Genomic DNA, 21501 nt, shown 5'->3' on the forward strand with positions numbered 1-21501 from the left:
TCTTAAAAACATTCTTCTTAGCAGACCTGGAGCTTGGATATAGATATAGGAGTTGAGGATTATACAATGATAATTGAGAATCCAATAATATTTATGGTTCCTGAGAAGGTACAGCCTGAAATACCGATACCAGAATATTTCATATGTAAAAATGTAAACACTGTCTGCTGGCTGGACTACTTACATGGAACATGGACAAGTAGGCTTTTCCTTCACTTCATGAGAGCTTTGATGAAAAATGTTCTTAGTTCTTCGAAAGAAATAAGGCTGTTTTTTTTTTCCTAAGATGTTGGTTATGTATTTATTTATATACTGTTTATGTAGCTGTTACTTCCTAGAAATCAGGAAAAGCTCATATTAAAATTTAGGCTATGATACCTTGTAGTCAAGGAGTGTTTGTTTTTTTTTTTTTTGAGAAGATTAGAATAACTACTATTCATATTCCTACCATGTGTACAAGTACTATACCAGGATTGATGATAGATGATCTTAAGTCCTTATGAAAAAACATTGATTTAGAAACCGCCATCTTTGATTCATAGAAAGGAAACTGAGAGTAAAATGTAAGGAAATCTTCCATGGCCATATGATTTACTGGTTATGAGTCAGGGTTCAAACACATGTCCACTTGGCTCCAAATTTAGTATACTCCACTATCTCACAATGCCCACATTCTGGGATAAAACAGAAAGTAAATTGTTAGAATTTGAAAGTTCAGAAGATTGAAGCCAGATCAAATTATTTTATTAATCGCTGGAACTTAAAACTTGCTCTAATTTTACATTCTTTTAACTAGAAAATCTCATTTCTAAAAAAAAAAAATCATACAAAGAGTTGTCTCACGTTAAGATCTGAATGCAAGGGAGGTAAATGGAATGAAATGATCATGAGAAAATATATTTTGACACTAGTGTTTGACTTAAAGTAGAATAGTAAATACAAACGAATTTAGTGCTCGGTGATTCTTACAAGGATCTTGGTGGACCTTTGTTACTGTCACAGTAAAGGTTGGAATTCCCTATCTGTGGGAGTTGTTCCTATCATTTTCTTTATGTTACAAATTATTTAATGGCCTGACGTTTGAAAACTTGCAGAGCAAGTTTTATAAAGAACATATCATTCTTGATAGAAATTTCCCTTAATGATAAATATGTCACTGTGCTCATATTGGAACCAACTGTATTTTTTTCTTATCCTTATGTTTATAGGACCATTGCAAGTTTCAAAAGTAATGCAGATAGCTTTCTCAGACTTATGTATAAGTTTTTATGATTTTTATGTGTGTGTGTTTGCTTTCATGTGCATCTTATGTATGTTGGAGGGTGTGGAGGCCAAAAGAGGACAGCAGTTTTTGTTTGTTTGTTTGTTTGTTTTTTTGTTTGTTTTGTTTTTTTGAATAAGCTGTCCCATGGGTGCTGAGAATCAAATACATTTCTTCTATGAGACCAGTAAGTATTTCTATCTGTCGAGTCATCTCTCCAGCCTACACATCCCTTTTGTATTCAGGTGAAGTTAACTATATTCCTGATTACAATATGGAATTAGAACCATCACTTGATATTGCTTACTTTCTTTCTAGGCAACATTGTATATGATGTGTTGAAGTAGCTACCATATGCCAGATATTTTACAAGTAAAATGATAGTTGTCTGTATACCTTTCCATTGCTATCCTGTTCTCTTGTACCAATTATTGCAGGTATCCTAAAAGCCTTAAAAAATATATATCTCTGACAAAGCCCGCCCCCCCCACATAAAATATGGACTAAAAGAAATGTTGCTGCTAAGAAGAGGGAAGAAATAATGGAAAATAAATAGAAAAAAGTAAAAAAAAAATCTAGATTCTCTCTAGATGAGGGTCCTATAAGAGAAGACATAGCTATAGAAAACAGTGAGAGGGTGCCTTAAGTTAGCAATAACATAGACCCAAAGAAAAGGTACATGTGATAAAAATGAAGACATTTTTTTTCTTATTCCCCTTAGACTTAAGTCTAATAATACTTTCAAAAATGGTCTTTTTGTGTCCCCAGCTTAGTCACATGGCCAGGAAACATCAAAGATGGGATGGGGCCAGAAAGAATGTAAGAGCTGGAGGATGGGCATGAGAATTGTGCTATGTTGTTTCCTGGATATAACTTGTCTGTTGCACAGATGGACTTACAGCATCTTTGTTTAGCTCTGTCAGACTGGCAGAAGATGGAGCCAGTTAAAATTCTAACATAGATGAGGTAGGATCTCAGGAAACCTCATCTCTAGGTGAGGATCTATAAGTGGTTTGATGGCTGCTGAGAGAAATAAGAATCACTTTTCGGGGGGGAGGGAACATGGCCATAGGTTGATTGCCCATGACCATGTCTAGGGCTGCATATTCAAGAGCTTCTGCATTGTACTATTTGGAAGCACCAGAGGAATGAGGTCATAACTAGTCTTTTAAGCCTGACCAAGAACTATCAGCTAGGAAAGTCACATACTTCAGGGGAAAACTTGTTGGTGTTACTTTGCTAAGTGGACTGATAATCAAACTCCCTTTTTGCTGATATTTTTCTTTTATTATTATTATTAATTATAATTTATTCAGTTTGTATCCCAGCTGTGGCCCCCTCCCTCATCTCCTCCCAAATGCCACTCTCTTTCCCTTTACTCCCCCTCCTCTAGTCCAGTGATAGGGGAGGTTGTCCTCTCCTTCTATTTGATCTAGCCTATCAGGTCTCATCAGAACTGGTTGCATTGTCTTCCTCTGTGGTCTGGCAAGGCTGCAGTCCCCCAGAGTGTGGTAATTAGAGAGCCTGTCACTGAGTTCATACGAGAGACAGTCCCTGCTCTCCTTACTAGGGACCCCAGTTGCAGACTGAGTCTATAGGCTACATCCGAGCAGGGGTTTTAGGTCCTCTCCGTGTGTTTACCTTGGTTGGCATTATCAGTTTCTGCAGGGACCCCAGGGCTCAGGTTTTATGGCTCTGTTGATATCACTTTGGAGCTCCTGTCTCCTCCAGGCCTTTCTATCTTCTCCTTCTTTCATAAAATTCCCTGCACTCTGCCCAAAGTTTGGCTGTGAGTCTCAGCTTCTGCTTGGAGACCTTGATTTGTAGAGTCTTTCAGAGCCTGTCTGTGGTAGACTCCTGTTCTTTTCCCTGTCTTCTCATGCTGCTGATGTCTATGGTGTTTATCCTTCTGAATAAAAATTGAGCATCTTCCCTAGGGTGTTTGGAGAGAACTATTTACAGTAAATGAAACTAAAACACTTTTAAAATGTTTTAATGGTTTACTAACGTTTTATTTATATAAATTCAATTTTGAGTTATTTTTACATAGTTTGAGGTAAGGTGGATTAACCATATGACAATAACTTTCTATATTTGAGAAATATTTTTCTTATTTTAATTGTTATTAATTACACTTTATTCACTTTGTTTCCCCCCATAAATCCATCCCTCCCCCTTCTCCACGCATGCCCCTCCTCAAGTCCACTGATAGGGGAGGTCTTTTTCTCCTTCCTTCTGATCCTAGTCTATCAGAGTCCTCTCTCTGGATTAGTTTCTTTAGGTGTACAGATTTTAGTAGGTTTATCCTATATTATATGTCTGTATGAGTGAGTATATACCGCGTGTGTCTTTCTTCTTCTGGGATAGCTCACTCAGGATGATCCTTTCCAGTTCCCACCATTGACCTGCAAATTTCATAATTTCCTTGTTTTTTTTTTTATTGCTGAGTAGTATTCAATTGTGTAGATGTACCACAATTTCTGTATCCCTTCTTCAGTGGAGGGGCATCTGGGTTGTTTCCAGCTTCTGGCTATTACAATTAAAGCTGCTACAAACATGGTTGAACAAATGTCCTTATTGTGTACTTGAGCCTCCTTTGTATATATGCCTAGGAAGGCTATAGCTGGATCTTGAGGAAGCGCTATTCCTTCAATTGTCTTATTGCTCTAGCAAGGACTTCCAGAAATATGTTGAAGAGATATGGAGAGAGTGGGCAGCCTTGCTTTGTCCCTGATTTCAGTTGGATTGCTTTAAGTTTCTCTCCGTTTAGTTTGATGTTGGCTATAGGCTTGTTGTATATTGCCTTTTCTGTTAGCTATGTGCTTTGTATCCCTGTGTCTCCAAGACTTTAAACATGAATGGATGTTGAATTTTGTCAAATGCTTTTCCAGCATCTAAGGAGATTATCATGTGTTTTTTTTTCCTTCCAATTTCTTAATATGGTGGATCACATTGATGGATTTTTGTATATTGAACCACCCCTGCATACCTGGGATGAAGCCAGATCGTCATAGTGGATATCTTTGATGTATTCTTGTATTCAGTTTGCAGGTATTTTGTTGAGTATTTTTGCATCAATATTCATAAGGGAGATTGGCCTGAAATTCTCATTCTTTGTTGGGTCTTTGTGAGGTTTAGGTACCAAGGTGACTTTGGCTTCATAGAATGAGTTTGGTAGTGTTCCTTCTGTTTCTATTTTGTGGAATAGTTTGGAGAGAATTGGTGTTAGCTCTTCTTTGAAGGTCTGGTAGAATTCTGTGCTGAAACCATCTGGTCCTGTGCTTTTTATGGATGGGAAACTTTTGATGACCGCTTCTACTTCCTTAGGGGAAATAGGACTATTTAGTTGATTTACCTGGTCTTGACTCAGCTTTGGTAAGTGCAATCGATCAAGAAAATTGTTCATTTCATTTAGGTTTTCAAATTTTGTGGCATATAGACTTTTAAAGTAAGTCCTAATGATTGTTTGGATTTCCTCAGTGTCTGTAGTTATGACCCCCTTTTCATTTCTGATTTTGTTGATTTGGATGGTGTCTCGCTGCCTTTTAGTTAGCTTGGCTAAGGGTTTGTCTATCTTGTTGATTTTCTCAATGAACTAGCTCTTGGTTTCATTGATTCTTTGAATTTATTTGTTTCTAATTGATTGATTTCAGTCCTGAGTTTGATTATTTCCAGCTGTCTACTGCTTTTTTGGTGTCTGCTTCTTCTTTTTTTTTTTTTTTTTTTTTCCCCTAGGGATTTTAGGTGAGCCATCAAGTTGCATGATTGAGATGTCTCGAATTTCTTCTTGAAGGTACTTAGTGCTATGAACTTTCTTCTTAGCACTACTTTCATTATGTCCCACAAGTTTGGGTATGTTGTGCCTTTATTTTCATTGAATTCTACGAAGACTTTAATTTATTTCTTTATTTCTTCTCTGACCCAGCTGTCATTGAGTAGCAAGTTGTTCAGTTCCATGTGTGTGTAGGCTTTTTGCTATTTCTGTTGTTGTTGAGGTCAAGGTTTATTCCATGGTGATCAGATAGGATACAAGGGATTATTTCAATCTTCTTGTATCTGTTGGGTGCTTTGTGACCAACCATACGGTCTATTTTGGAGAAGGCTCCATGAGGTGCTGAGAAGAAGGTAAATTATTTTGTGTTTGGTTGTAAAGTTCTGTAAATATCTGTTAACCATATGACAATGGTGGGTTAACCACATGGCAATTACTTTCTATATTTGAGAATTATTAATAATAAATGTTCATTCCTAATAATATTCTATTACAATTTCTTATTTAAAGTGCTTAAAAGTTAGAGATATAGTCACTTTAGTAAGAGGGTCAGATAAATGGAAGGTGATTCTAGGTTCATTTCAGACTAGTAATATCTGCTGTAGGTTTAAATAGAGAGAAACAATTGGATTATGAGACAAATATAGATAGTTAGACAGACAGATATGGATATATAATTAGCAGTCTCAGTCGGTGACCATTTCCTCAACTCTTGTTCTGCAAGAGTTTATTATCTGCAGAAGTCTGTATTGCTTAAGTTCAAACTCCCTTTAAAAATTTGTCCTTGTTATAGGTTTTGTAATCATGACCCTTTATCAAAGAAGCTTCCTGATACTTCCTAGTACCATGATTATCAAAGGGATTCACAACTAGTCAAAGGACAAATATTAGGGCTATAGGTTTCTCAGCCACAAATGAGCCATTCTATCGTACCCTCAGGGTTTAAGGATCATCAAGTAATTGGGATTCGTAATATTATAAGAGGCAGAATGTTGGTGAGAAATGCTGTGAAATATAGTTTTTTTTTTTTTGAAAAGACAGAACCACAGTAGTCATGAACAAACAAAATCTGTGGCTACCTACGGAAGAACTGGTTCAAGCCAGTAATAAGTTAAGTTGGCCTTTGGTAGATTACCCATGCTGCAGTGAATGAGTTTACACCCACGTACATCCTTACCAGCACTAATTGTATCCAATAGGTTATGAAGAAAAGAAGATATGTAGTTGGTAGGCAATCTAGGGATGTGGGAACATTGTGGGTGCAACGAGTTAATAAGACCTAAATACATTGTATACATCTATACATTAGAGCATAGATACACTTTCAAAAGGAGTATGAAGTTGAGAATTAGATGTGCTGATTAGAAATTCATAGAGGAAGTTGAGGAGGAAAGTGGGCTTGAAAAAGTTTACGATATTTTGTCTAATGTGTGAAAATTAAAAAAAAATACATATCAAGAAGTAAAATGAGGAATCTGAATGGGCCATGATGGGGTTATGATGTTTCATTTAAGAGGAAAATGAATGATGGTAAGATTAACATTATATCTAATTGTTTTTATGGATTACAACAGGAGGCTTGGAATTTCAAAAAGGTTAAGAGTCCAACTTATGGTTTGAGCTTAGCTAAAATACGGTCTGAGAGAGAGAATGCCTGAGTCTTCATCACATTAACTATTGTTTATGTTTGATTCCATTAAATCATTTCTGCGTGTTTCTATGTGTGTGTGTGTGTGTGTGTGTGTGTGTGTGTGTGTGTGCAAGAAAGAGAGAGAGAGAGAGAGAGAGAGAGAGAGAGAGAGAGAGAGAGAGATTTTGGGAGTATGGACACTTGCATTATCTATAGTAAACAAAAAATTTCAAGTTATATATTCTATAAATTATTAAGTCATTCTTAGCATCAATATGTCTACCATGGCGAATTCTAGGAACCACTGTAAATTATTTTTCTAAACAGTGAGTATTTTATCTAAAATATGAAAATGTTTTCAATTGCAGCTGTTTGAGAATTTCACTACAAATACTCTAAAATATTCTCTCTCGTCTCCCTTCACAAAAGACCTTGAAAAAGCATGCACTGACCACTTTTCTTTTATACCAAGTTAGCTTCTTCATCTGAAGGGCATATGCAATAAATTGCTCATACACTATCTCATTTGCAGTTTCAGTTTTATGAGCTCCCGTAAAACAATTACCATATATACATTTCACAATAAATGGGCAAACAAAGAGGCTGCAAACAATATGGAAAAGTCAATAATTAATTTCAGATTTCCAACTGTAACAGAGACATGGATCTTTCGCCTCTTTTCAGAAAAGACAGTTTCTCTGTTAAGATTATGCATGCATGTTAATTCACTGCTGTGTGCTTTCCTTTTTTCCAAAGCTTGTCGAAGGTCTAATTTATGTGCAAGACTGGAAGCTGTTTAAACGGATAATATGCCTCCTTCTTGAGAGATACCACCCCTTTATGCTCCATTAATTTCAGCCGTTGACTCTATAAGCTACATACCAATTATTTCTTTCCAGAAACAGCAGCATAGTTTTTCCCCCAACAAAGGACAACAGATTATTGTGGGCTGCTATTAATCTCCACACAGTCCACCAAAAAAAAAAAAAAAAAGGATGCTAGAAAGAAAACAATTGAGTTGCTATTTTAACATTTTCAAAATGCCATATAAAGAAACAAAAAGAGTATGATGTCTTATTGTAATACTTCTGCTTTGTTTTAAGTCTTCCCCAAATAGGCATGCTCTAATGCTAATCAACCGTGCCCTGGTGATGGAAGCAGCATCTCTGAGTGGACAGGGCACACCTCAGAAGTTTTGGTTCTCCTCTAACATCATTTTGGCTAATCTCTGAACATAGCTCTGTATATAACAGTTGGATGAGAAAGGAAAAAAATGCATGATTCGGTGGTAAATTGGAGTTGGGAAATGTCTCAGGTGATAAGATCTGTGCTCCTTGAAAAAGCAGGACTTGAGTCCCCCCCCCCACAGCGTTCCCATAAAAAGCCACATAGAGCTATGTGTGTTTCTCCAACTCTAGTACCCTACCTAAGGAATGGGATAGAAACAGGACCATATGTGGGGCATGCTGGCCTCCAGTCTACCTTCAGCTTCGCTGGTGCATGTATCTCAAAGGAATGAAGCGGAAATGAATAGAATGAAACACCCAGTCCTCCACATAGGGACATGGGTGTGTGTATATAATCTATATGCACATACTACATCCCCACAAACATACATATAGTCAAAGAAAAAAATAAATGTTAAATGAGTTTTTTGAAAAGTGTAACATAGAGTTCAATAACAATGGGAAAGTTCAAACAGAAAAATACACTAGCACTTCCATCATCCTACTATAGGCTGGAAATTAATGTAATAGTACTGAGTTACTGAGTACTGAGTACTGGGAGCAAGGTGTAAATTGTTTGAAAATTATGACCACTAATATTGGTCCATCAACCTAAAGAGTAGTATTTAAAAATGAAAGGCAGGTTATTATTTATATATTTTTTTATTTAATTTTACTTTATTTTCCAGTAAAAAAAAAAAAAAAAAAAAAAACCTCATGGACTTTGATCCAATTCATGCTAAGCAAGTGTTTTTGAGTGTATATTATTTGGAAGAAGACATATTGAGAATTATCATTAAGAACACTGGAACAGAGTTTTCTGTGCTAAGGCCCTGATACACGAAGGTCTTTGATTTACATCTAAATATTTTATTTTATCTAGGTTTTTTTTTTCATTTCTTGAAACTTGTAATTTTTAATCTAATTTTATTTATATATTTACTTATTACAATTTATTTACTTTGTATCTCCACTGCTGCCCTCTCCCTCTTTTAAAGATCTTTTTATTCTTTCCCAGCCTCCCACTCTTTTATATACTCATGTCTATTTTTATTTACTCCTGTTTATTTTGCTCTTAAATGAATAATTCTTTTGTTTCTGAATGTACATTTTGGTGTCTTCAAACAAATATAGAAACTTCTTCCACAGATTGAAATGTGAATCATAAACTTGTTAAACCAATTGGTAAAATTCATTCTTCCAGTATTTACATCAGGAATTAATATGTAAACAATCACATCTCGTTTTAATATATAATGAAGACTGTGGGAAAGTTTCATTTCTATCTTCTTCTCAAGCATCTGTTAGAGGAGACAGTTTCACTAGGTCTTGACTGTCTAGACTCTCAGGTGATGGAGGTGTGGAAGATAGCAGACTGTGCTAACTGTCATGCACTTAGTTATGATATACCAATCGCTTCCACTGGGAACTGAAAGTATATTTAAAATACAGAATGCTGTGTTTACAAATGCTCTAGTTATGGCTTCTTAAAACTAGCCTTGGAGGAAATAATTTAAATGTATAAACACTTCCAGGGCCAACTGTCAAACGACAAGTGAAAACACAGTAAGCAGACAATAGAGAATCATGGGAAATAGGTTTTGAGGCTGTCATTTGAATGAGCTGGATATAGTTCTTCTAAAAGCTTGCTTTCCCTCCAGAGTTTTAACAGCATGCAAAACTGCCCCACAATAAGTTTTGCAAGCACTGTCTATTATTATATGATGGTAGAATATTTTGAATTAGCATTGCTGTTTGTGTACTCTTTTTTTTTCTTTTTTAAAATTTTCTTTTATTTTTAATTACAATTTGTTTACTTTGTACCCCCCTCTAGTTCCCTCCCTCCTCCCCTCCCAATGCCTCCCTTCCTCCGCCTTCTCCCCACATGACCCTCCCCAAGTCCACTGGTAGGGGAATGTTTCTTTTTCTTCCTTCTGATCCTAGTCTGTTAGGTCTCATCTCCTGACAATGGCTGCATTGTCTTCCTCTGTGGCCTGGTAAGGTTGCTCCCTCCTCAGAGGGAGGTAATCAAAGAGCAGGCCAATCAATTCAGGTCAGAAGCAGTCCCTGTTCCCATTATTATGGAAACCACTTGGACACTGAACTGCCATGGGCTACATCTGTGCAGGGGTTCTAGGTTATCTCCATGCATGGTACTTGGTTGGAGTATCTGACCAAGTTTGTGTACTCTTAAATGCTAATTGATGTTATAGAAGCTGTGCACTGGGAACCTGAAAAGAGGGATTGGCAGATTTGAATGTGTAATTCTGCTTCACAAAGAAGATCTGGTGGACATGTGCATGAGGGTTTGATAACTTGGAAAAGGCAGTTTAATTCAGGATGGCATGTGTTGCCCACAAAGTTAAAGGTTAAAAAGTTAAACAGAAAGTGGCTTCAACCTATGCAACAATTCCAGTTATAATATCTACTCCAGAAGATTTGGTAATAGATAGTGCAGTAAAATTTGCAAAGTGTTACTGTAGTAAAATTTGTAAAGTCAGATTGATCATTCTGTATTAATTGCTAGCTAATTTGACAAGGGTCATTAAATAGGAATATTTAAAACTTCTGTAATAAAAATAAATATAAATCACCCAGCTTATCTTAGACTGAAATAACATTTTAGTGACTCAACAATGATCAAACGAATTGTATCTTTTCACTGATATATTTAATATATGGATTTTTTCAATGAAGAGTCATTGGTCTACTTTTAAAGGCTAATGGTTGTACAAATATCTTTCTTGCGGATATACTGAGAAAAGCAGCAAAGGGTTTAGAGCTCTGGTACATAATACTCCAGGCTAGGATGTCATAGTAAACATGCTTTCAGCCCAGCCTGGGTTCAATTTCCAGGGTGCACACAGCGAAAGACTAGCACAGACCCCCATAAGCAGCCCCTTGTCTGCCATGTTGTAATGATGCATGCATACGTACACATAGGTGCATGGGAAAACAAAACATAAAGTATAAACCACATACTTGCATGCCTCACTGGGTGCCTGTGCCCATTGATGCCCCTCACGCTATGACTCTCTTCAGACAAAAAGGGATCTTGGAACTACAGCCCCCATTGTTACTACCATCTCATTGGCGGCTGTTGGAGCTACCACCAGGGCATTAGCCATGAGTCATACTGGGCAGACTGCTCAGACCCTGAATAATCATTTAGCCAATGTAGCTCATGCCTTAGTTGTACATAAAGGAATTAATGCTCAACTAAAAGGAAGCTTGATGGTGGTCAATCAGAGGATTGACCTCTTGCAGGAGCAAATTGATACCCTATGGCAAATCGCTCGACCTGGCTGTCAATGAAAGTATGCTGGACTTTGTGTCACTAGCATATAACATGAGAATTTTTCCTGTGCTGCAAATCTGTCTAAACAATTGTCGAGCTATATTTTAGGTAATTGGACTGGAGAATTCGATACTACGATGGAGCAGCTGAGAGTGGCCATTGTCACAGTAAATTCTACCAGAGTGGATGCAGGACTAGCCACAGGATTATCAACATGGTTTGCTGCAACCATGAATCATCTGAAGGAATGGGCGGGCATGGGAGCGTTAGCAGGCCTTCTGGTGTTGGTCACCTTGGTTTGCCTGTGGTATATATGCAAGATTAGAGTCTCACAACAGTGTGATGCAGCCATGATCATTCAGGCCTTTACAGCCATTGAAGCAGGACATTCTCCCCAAGCATGGTTGGATACCATAAAAAGCTAAAATGATACGCTCAGGATGCGAGGCTAAGCACTGCATTCAGGGTCAGCCGCTTTGGACCCAGAGAAGAGCATGTCTGATTGCATGCGGGTTGATGCCCCAGGTCCCGCCTCTGAGAAAAAGGTATCGGACGGGTCTGATGCTCTTTGGGTGGATGACACCTAAATGAACATCAGTACAAAGTCCCATTTTATTTCTAATATCAGAGATCAGACCTCTACTCTTGCCTGATGCCTCTAAAACAAAAAGGGGGAACTGTAGAGAGCTGCGGAATGCTATGCCTTAAAGATGGAGCTGGTTTCCGCCTTCCACCTTCCCAATGGTGAGTGCTCTCTGTCACGAACATCTCCACATTTGGCTAAGGCCGAGGATCTGGCTTGCTTCCATGTATGTGGACCTATCTGCATTGCCCACATGGCACGCCTGGGTTGGCTACCCAGAGGCTATTTAAGCTGTGGGCTGGCTTTCCCCAGGGTCCAAGGATTGTTCAAGGTTCCTGAATAAACTGCATTGAAAAAAAAAAAAAGAAAAAAAAAACTTACAAAAGAAAAAAAAAAGTATAAACCACAAAATACACTCCTGGTGTGTCAGATTAATTACAGGCTCCTCTCAGAATCAACATGCCATTTTATTCTCATTGTGATTCCTCGGGGAGACTTGTGGCATCTGTTTACTGAGCAATGAAAACCAAAAAGGGGGAGGGGGTAGTTAAAGTGTATGTTTCTCATGAGGGTAAGAATTTTAGTTCAACTCAGATGTCTACAGAAAGGTGAATTGGGTCCAAGAAAGTACATTTATCAATGCAGGTTTCACTTGACTTCCATCATAAAGATAGATTAAGAAGTGTAGCAATGTAGACAGCAAATCATCTTTAGCTTTGCTTAGATGACAAAGAACTTGAAATGGAGCAAGTGAAGTCTGTCTATTGTACTGAAATTATATATTTTACTGAAATTGTCATAAAACAACAGTCATGTTGGTGGTAAACATATATCTTGAAAGTGTTTTTTTATATTTATTAAATGAAAGGATTTAGTACTTGTCAGTTATCTACAAACAAAATAGGCTTCTTCAATCCTCATTTAATGAGCCACGAGATGCTTTACACCTCACTGGGGCTCTTCAAGGCTTAACTTCTTCAGTTTCCCTGATGCTGTCAGTTTCTTACCATGTTGCTCAAGGGTATTTTAGGGATTAATCTAAGCAGAAATATTCATATATATATATATATATATATATATATATGCACTTCATGAAACATAACTTAGGAGGTGTAACATAACATCTTCACAACAAAATCTATTGTTTGTTTTTTTCTTTAAATCTTACTATCTCCACCACAGTATCTGGCAGAAGCTGCCTACATTTTCCTATGCAGAAACATTTACTTTCTTCTCTCAATTTTCTTTGTGGACTCCTCCTTTTTAGCCTGACTAGCTTTTCATATATTCTTCAAAATACAGTTTTTCTTCTCTCTCCATAAATATAAATTTAGGGGACTCCTCTTCATCCTTTTCCTAATCCTTCATCCTTTTCCCAATACCTAACATTCCCAATCATTCTCCTGTTAAGTGTTTGCTCTTAGCTCCCTGTTGTGATAGCCTGGCCCAGGATCAGTAACTGTCCTTCTTAAATATTGCCACCTGAGTTGCCAATGTCCCAGTCATCAGTGATTTTTGAAGTGTCCTGAAAAAAACTTTAGCAAGTTATGCCCAACATCTTTATTATACAAAATATTAATACAGGCATAATTGAGCTACACTATCAGACCCCATTAAAATGACAAACATACCTCAATTCTCTGTTTTAGGGTTTTAGAAAGAAATAAGTACCCTCTGAGGACAAACTAAGCAATTTTAGCCTGGTTTTCTTATAGTAGAGAACATTATGGCATTTAATTTACACCTCCCTCTTCCTCATCCACTTTCCTCATGAAATATTTACTTAGTGCTAATGGTCCACAGAATGCTAACTTTTCTGAACAAATAGGGATGTCTGATCATATGGTACCTATAAGATAATTTCAGCCTGTGAATTTATACACTGTCTTCTTATACCTATTCTTTGTAATTTTGTATTAGTTTTTTTTACATTTTTTATTCACTTTGTGTCTTGGCTGTAGCTCATTCCCTCATTTTCTCCGAGTCCCTCCCTCCCTCCCTATTTTTTCCTATGCCCCTCTCCTAGCCCACTGATAGGGGAGGCCCTCTTCCCTTTCGATCTGACCTTAGCCTATCAAGTCTCATCAGAGCTGGCAGCATCATCTTCCTCTGTGGTCTGGCAAGTCTGCACCCCTGAGGGGGAGGTGATCAAAGAGCCTGCCACTAAGTTCATATCAGAGACAGTCCCTAATCCCCTTATTAGGAAACTCACTTAGAGACTGTGTGGTCTATGGGCTTCCTCTGGGCAAGATGTCTAGGCCCTCTCCATGCATGGTCCTTGGTTGGAGCATTACATTTTTTTTTATTAGTAACAGTGGTTTTGCTTTTTTGGTCTCTCTACCTTCAATTTCCCTCCTTCCATTTCCCTCCTGCCCATAATTCTGTCTGTTTGCTAGTTTGGGTTTTATTAAGCAGTCACTGACTTTAATCAGAGCTTTCTGTGTGATCCTGACTTTAGGGGTAATCATCAAATCTGGTGCACTTTAAAGTGGTTACATAGCTGGGAGTCATGCTTCTCCATGCAAATTAAAACTGCTTTAGGATTCCACCTCATCCTGGTCAGAATAGCCTCCATCGAGAGTGTGAGGTCAAAGAGAACTCATGACTACTACTGGTGAGAGAATAAACTAATTGGAGATCAATCTGGAGTTAGCCACATCCCTTCTGGGTATATACCCTGAATAATATATATCCCTGTCTTCTCCTACTTGCAATGTCTATCATTTTTACCATTCTGAATGAGGATTGAGCAGCTTCCCTAGGATCCTCCTGTTGTTTAGCTTCTTTTTTTTTTTTCAATGCAGTTTATTCAGGAACCTTGAACAATCCTCGGACCCTGGGGAAAGCCAGCCCACAGCTTAAATAACCTCTGGGTAGTCAACCCAGGCATGCCACGTGGGCAATGCAGATAGGTCCACATACATGGAAGCAAGCCAGATCCTCAGCCTTAGCCAAATGTGGAATTGTTTGTGACAGAGAGCACTCACCATCGGGAAGGTGTTCAATCAGAGGATTGACCTCGTGCAGGAGCAAATTGATACCCTATGGCAAATCGCTCAACTTGGCTGTCAATGAAAATATGCTGGACTTTGAGTCACTAGCATATAACATGAGAATTTTTCCTGTGCTGCAAATCTGTCTAAACAATTGTTGAGCAATATTTTAGGTAATTGGACTGGAGAATTCGATACTACGATGGAGCAGCTGAGAGTGGCCATTGTCACAGTAAATTCTACCAGAGTGGATGCAGGACTAGCCACAGGATTATCATCATGGATTGCTGCAACCATGAATCATCTGAAGGAATGGGCAGGCATGGGAGCGTTAGCAGGCCTTCTGGTGTTGGTCACCTTGGTTTGCCTGTGGTATATATGCAAGATTAGAGTCTCACAACAGTGTGATGCAGCCATGATCATTCAGGCCTTTACAGCCATTGAAGCAGGACATTCTCCCCAAGCATGGTTGGATACCATAAAAAGCTAAAATGTTGTTTAGCTTTAAGACTATGGGTTATAGAATGTTTATCCTATATTATATGGCTAATATCCACTTATAAGTGAGTATATATCATATGTGTCTTTGTTGAGACCTGATATGTTAGGGTCAGGTAGAAGGGGAGGAGATCCTCCCCTATCAGGGCACTAGGGAAAGGGCTTAGGGGGAGAAGAGGATGGGTGAGTGGATCTGGGAGGAGATGAGGGGGAGACTGTTGCAGTAGGGGTACAAAGTCAATAAATTGCAATAAATATTGATTTTTTAAAAAAGAATATATATATATTTACATATAAGTTTACATTGATGAAGAGTAGTTATATTTTAATTCATCACTTTTTTGGTAAATTACTATTTAACATTTACCAAATGTTGGCTCATACTTCATGGTAAAAGTGTGCATTAAAGTTTAGACAAATACAAACAGGAATGTAGGGGTTAGTAGTGTCTGGATAGCAATTTGGACAATGACCCCACAAAAAATCTACAGTGAAAGTACAGAGAAAAATAAAAATTAGCTTTGAAGAGAAATATTGTATATTGGATGTGTGGAAGAGAATGGTACTCTTCTATGGATTAAAAATAAAAAGAGTAGCTAGGGCGGTAAAAAGGAAAATCACATAGTTTTTTATAATGATAAAAAGACAGTATATGAGTGGTAGAGGATGGCTAACAATGTATGTTCCTACCTGTCAAATACAGAGACATGGTCATTGTACTCCATTAATCAGAAATATCATGAATGGTCATTGATGAACTGATCAAGGAGTTATATAGGTCAGACACCGAAACAAAAACACTGAAAACTAACGAGGCAAGGAATACATAAAACCAAAGAGGTAGGTAGGTTTTATATTTTCTTTAATTGAAAATCGAATTTTTTTGTGATGTATACTGATTATGGGTTTCCCTCCCTCTACTCCAATTTCTTTCCCACTCCCTGTTCCATTCATACATATATCCTCAGTCTTTCATTATAAAGAAGACAGGCTTTTAATGGATAATAATAAATATAATAAGATAAAACAAAAGCAAACACATCAGTATAAGACAAACAGAAAGAAAAGAGCTCAAGAAAAGGCACAAGAAACAAATATGGATGCCAAGAACCACTTGTTCGCATGTGCAGAAATCCCATAAAAACACAAAACTGAAGGAATAATTTATATGTAAAAGACCCATAGGGAAAAGGAAGGAAATAAAATAAAATAAAATAGCAAAGCCCTTTCAGGCCATTACATAACAAGAAACCTCTAAAGATGCATTCATGAGGTAAACAGGTTCAAGGAAAAACTTCACTAATAAAGAAATTTTGGGAGTTTGCTTATAAAACCATAAAATAAAAACCTCAAAATAATTCACTTAGATCATGGTCTACACTTTACAATTTTCAATTAAACTCTTTCAGAACTGGAAGTCATACAGAAGCAAGACAGCTGACTCCTCAACCTGAGGAGAACAAATCTGAGTGTGGTCTTCTTATACTTTGAACTCAATCAGAAGGTAGTCTTTTCAGGTTTCCAGCATTAGCCTATCCTATCCAAATAGCCACATATTTCAAGAGGTCACGAGGTCATACACTAGAAAGAAGATATTAGGTGATTAATTTCATGCATGGAAATATACATGACAACTCTTACTTTTTCTCTTTACATTTTCACTTTCTTCTACTACTTTTCTACCTTTTGAGCTTTGCTCCAGGCCGTGCTATAAACATTGCTTTCGTTCTTGTGTCCTTTAAGATTTGTGTTTTCAGTCCTTTCAATGGTAATTTAGTTCTACCTCCGATTTTAGGATTTCTCAAAACACACATATCCATTATTCACATATGTGCATAATACCTAGTGTATCCTCGACATTTTCTAAGCTCTTAGCAGTAAATGACAAATGAGTAAATTCCAAACCTACTTGTCCTTAGAAGCTTGATTCTTGATGAGGCAGAAAAAAATGTCTATAAAGGTCTATATCAAGATTCTTGCATGAACAAAGTAACAGGTGAAAGATGCCACAGATCAAATTTGGATAGTGTTGCAAGTGATTCTATTTAGGGACTTTAAGAACATTCTTCACAATTTGCTAAGCAGGAACTCTATATTTTGAATGTAAAGTTATAAATGCTAAAATTACAAAGAAAATCATCAAAGTATATTTTCTTAATGTTTAATTTTTAATGAAGATATTTGAGCATAGTACACAGTTGTTAGAATTTATATATGACTGAGTTCTTCCTTTTACTTTTATGGTAGAATCTGTGAATATGACATTTCAGCATATGAACCTTTTTTGGTTTGTGTTATTCAATATTGATACTGTCACAAAATCATAATAATTTGGGGGAAATGTTCTTCCTGAAACTTTTTCTCATGTTTAGGAATTAGTTTTAGGGAAGCTAATATTTTGGTTATGTCATAACTTGGAGCTAGCATAAAATAGAGTCTATTACATAATAGTGAGTTTGATTATTTTGAGGTTTCAACAATGCTTAAAAGTTGTGAGTGGAGGTTAAAAAGGAATCAGGAGTGAGGATTGTGGAAGCATAATTCCAATATTTGAGCAGTTGTACTAACGTGTCAACATATAGTTAAAGGGTGATAGGCACAATGAAAGTTTAAAACTCTGCCTCCCATACATGAGTCTGGATAATGGATGTTGCTACCTGCACTTAAGTTATTTCTCATTTGTCCTTACTACTTCCCTTTGGCATTTAGTAATGAAATAGTTGAAGCAATAGGTATCTCAAGAAATGGGGTATAAATAATTCATTTACTCTTTCACTCCACACATTTTAATGATTACCTATTGGAGAAAGTAGTTGTCAAGATGTTGGAAATCCAAAATCAAAGCTGTTCATGTACCCAAGTTTATGACATTCAGTGGAGACAAAAAAGTAAATAGAAAATTGTAATACATAGTTGCAAACCAGAGTACAGCAAAGCTATAGGCAGGGTAAGCTCTGGAGTCTAACACAACTGGATGGGGTGTTTAAATTCAATCACTTTCAGATATATAGCCTTTGGCAGTCATTCAACATCTGTGGGACTTCCAATAGTAATTGAGACACAAAGATGCTGCTAAGATGAGATGATTATCTTAACTGTTCACCACAGTGCTTCTAATATAATAGATAAACCTATATCGTTTTTGATTGTGTTATGTACTATAAAACAAAGGGCTACACATACTGGCACAGGACAAGAAAAAGTCACTGGAGGTGGGGAGTCACTTCATGACTGAGTTACAGAGTCTTCATGTTAGTGCTTTAAAGATGAGTGGTGATTAGGAAAAGTGGAAAATGTAGTCTGTTTTGGAGTGGAGCAAGTGTGAGTAAAACATCTGAAAACACTTTGTGCACATTTGAAATTCTACAAAAAATTCCTGTATTTGGAGAAAAATGTCCACATGTAACTGTGGAAAATTAAGACACCGAATAAAATTACCCTTGTATGTTGTAGTGTACTAATCAATCCCACTGAAATCATGGACAAAGCAAGGCTGCCCAATCTCTCCATATCTCTTCAACAAAATTCTTGAAGTCCTAGCTAGAGCAATAAGACAAAGGAGATCAAGGGGATACAAATCAGAAAGGAAGAAGTCAAAGCATCACTATTCACAGATGATATGATAGCATACATGAGTGACCCCAAAAATCCACCCAGAGAACTCCTTTAGCTGATAAACATCTTCAGCAAAGTGGCTGGATACAAAATTAATTCAACAAAACAAAACAAAAACATCAGAAGCCCTTCTGTACAGCAAAGACAAAAGGGCCAAGAAAGAAATTAGGGAAAGAACACCTTTCACAATAGCCACTAATAAAGAATCTTGGTGTGACTCTAACCAAACAAGTGAAAAACCTGTTTGGAAAAAACTTCAAGTATCTGACGAAGGAAATTGAAGAAGATATCAAAAGATGGAACGATCTCCTGTGCTCACAGATGGGTAGGATTACCATAGTGAAAATAGCCATCCTGCCAATAGCAATCTACAGATTCAATTTAATTCCCATAAAAATGCCAACACAACTCTTTACAGACCTTGAAAGAAAAATGATCAACTTTATATGGAAAAACAACAAATCAGAATTGCCAAAATGATCCTATACAACAAGAGATCATCTGGAGATATCTCCATCCCTGATACTACAGAGCAGTAGTAAAACTGCATGACGCTGGCCTAGAAACAGAATGGTTGGTCAATCCAACTGAATAGAAGACCTAGAAAAACAACAACAACAACAACAACAAAAAACATACACCTATGGATGCCTGATTTTGATAAAGAAGCCAAAACCATACAATGGAAAAAAGACATCTTCAACAAATGGTACTGGTCTAACTGGATGTCTACATGTAGAAAATATTCATCACCCTGCAGAAAAGTAAAGTCCAAGTGGATCAAAGACCTCGACATAAAACGAGACACACTAAATCAATGAAGAAGTTGGGAGGAGCCTAGAACTCATTTTCACAGGAGACAACTTCCTGGACAAAACACCAACAGCACAGGCTCTAAGATCATCAATAAATGAGACCTCATGACACTGAAAAGCTTTTGTAGAGCAAAGGACACTGTAGTCAGAAAAAAAAAAAGACAGCCTACAGACTTGAGAAAGGATTTTCACCAACCCTACATCTGAGAGAAGACTGATATCGAGAATATATAAAAACTAAAGAAGTTAAAAAGCAACAAATCAAGTAATCCCATCAAAAAATGGAGTACAAAGCTAAACAGAGAATTCTCAGTAGAGGAATATAGCAAGGCAGAGAATTAGTGTGTCCATAATGTAACAAACCTTTAAAACTGTAATCAAACCCCCAATAATTACCTTTCTTAACTAGAGTTTCTATGATACTGGTGTCTCTTCACAGGCACAGAATAGTGACTATATGTTATTACTGACCTCTTACAATGAGTTCTGTAGTCTTTGATTATCATTGTTAAACATTCAATTGAGTTCATTTAGCACCACAGTTGACTTTTTTGGGAACTGCTAGTCTTTCATTAGACACAGAAATTTTAAATTTTCTTCTTGAGTTCTTCAAAGTGTGTGTCTCTGTGTCTGTATGTATATTGTTATTTCAGTTTACTTCATCAGAGTAGGTCCTCACAGGTGTTAACCCCAGACACTAATCTAATCTAAATAATCTCACATTGACAAGACCCAAAGGCTTGTCTTCTAGGTGACTCTCGTTTCTATCAAGTTGACAATCAATAGTAACTGTCATCACTGGGTTTATCAGCTTTGACTGATAGATGTTTTCTATTAGAACCTAAATTATATAATTTCATGGATTCCTGTTTTTAAGAAATTTTATGAAAATTCTGTCAGCATTATATTTCTACCTTCTTTGCATTGACTTTTTCTCTTGGGCCTTTTAATATTTACTTACACTATGTAGTTACAATTTTGACTATTATATCAGGTAACATACTATGTTCTAAATATCTCTTTGTTTATTTGTCTTTTTATTATTTTGAACATTTTGTGCATAATTTTGTAGCATAAATTATTGCCCATGATTTTTTTTGGTCAATGAATGAGTTTTTATTGGGGGTACTAACAGGATTTTGGGTGGATGAGGGGTAAATTACAAAAGGAGAGATGACTTCCCAAGAGCAGGTGCATCGACAAAAAGTCTACCCCAACATGGGTGAAGATTTACAAAAGCTTAAAACTTTGCAGCTCTCTGGATGACTTGCTGGCAGGAAATCTTCTCTTGAGCCAAGCTGACCAGAGTCATCCTCCAGCACTCTTTATTTCTTCTCTGAAGAATCTCATGGAATCTTTTCCAAAATAGACCATATAGTTGGTCACAAAGCAAACCTCAGCAGATACAAGATTGAAATAATCAGGTACAGAAGATGACAATGCAGCCACTCCTGATGAGATTTGATAGACTAAAACCAGAAGGAAGGAGAGGAGGACCTCCCCTATCAATGGACTTGGGGAGGGACATGCGTGAAGAAGGGGGAGGGAGGGTGAGATCGGGAGGGGATTCAAATTGGAAAGGAAGCAGTCAAAATATCACTGTTTGCAGATAGTATGATAGTATACATGAGTGACCCCAAAAATCCAACCAGAGAACTCATTCAATTGATAAACACCTTCAGCAAAGTGGCTGGATACAAAATCAACTAAAAAAAATCAGAAGCCCTCCTGTATACCAAAGACAAAAGGGCCTAGAAAGAAATTAGAGAAATAATGCCCTTCACAATAGCCACTAATAACATAAAATAAG

Source organism: Meriones unguiculatus, chromosome 12, assembly GCF_030254825.1.
Source record: "Meriones unguiculatus strain TT.TT164.6M chromosome 12, Bangor_MerUng_6.1, whole genome shotgun sequence".
NCBI classification, from domain to species: domain Eukaryota; kingdom Metazoa; phylum Chordata; class Mammalia; order Rodentia; family Muridae; genus Meriones; species Meriones unguiculatus.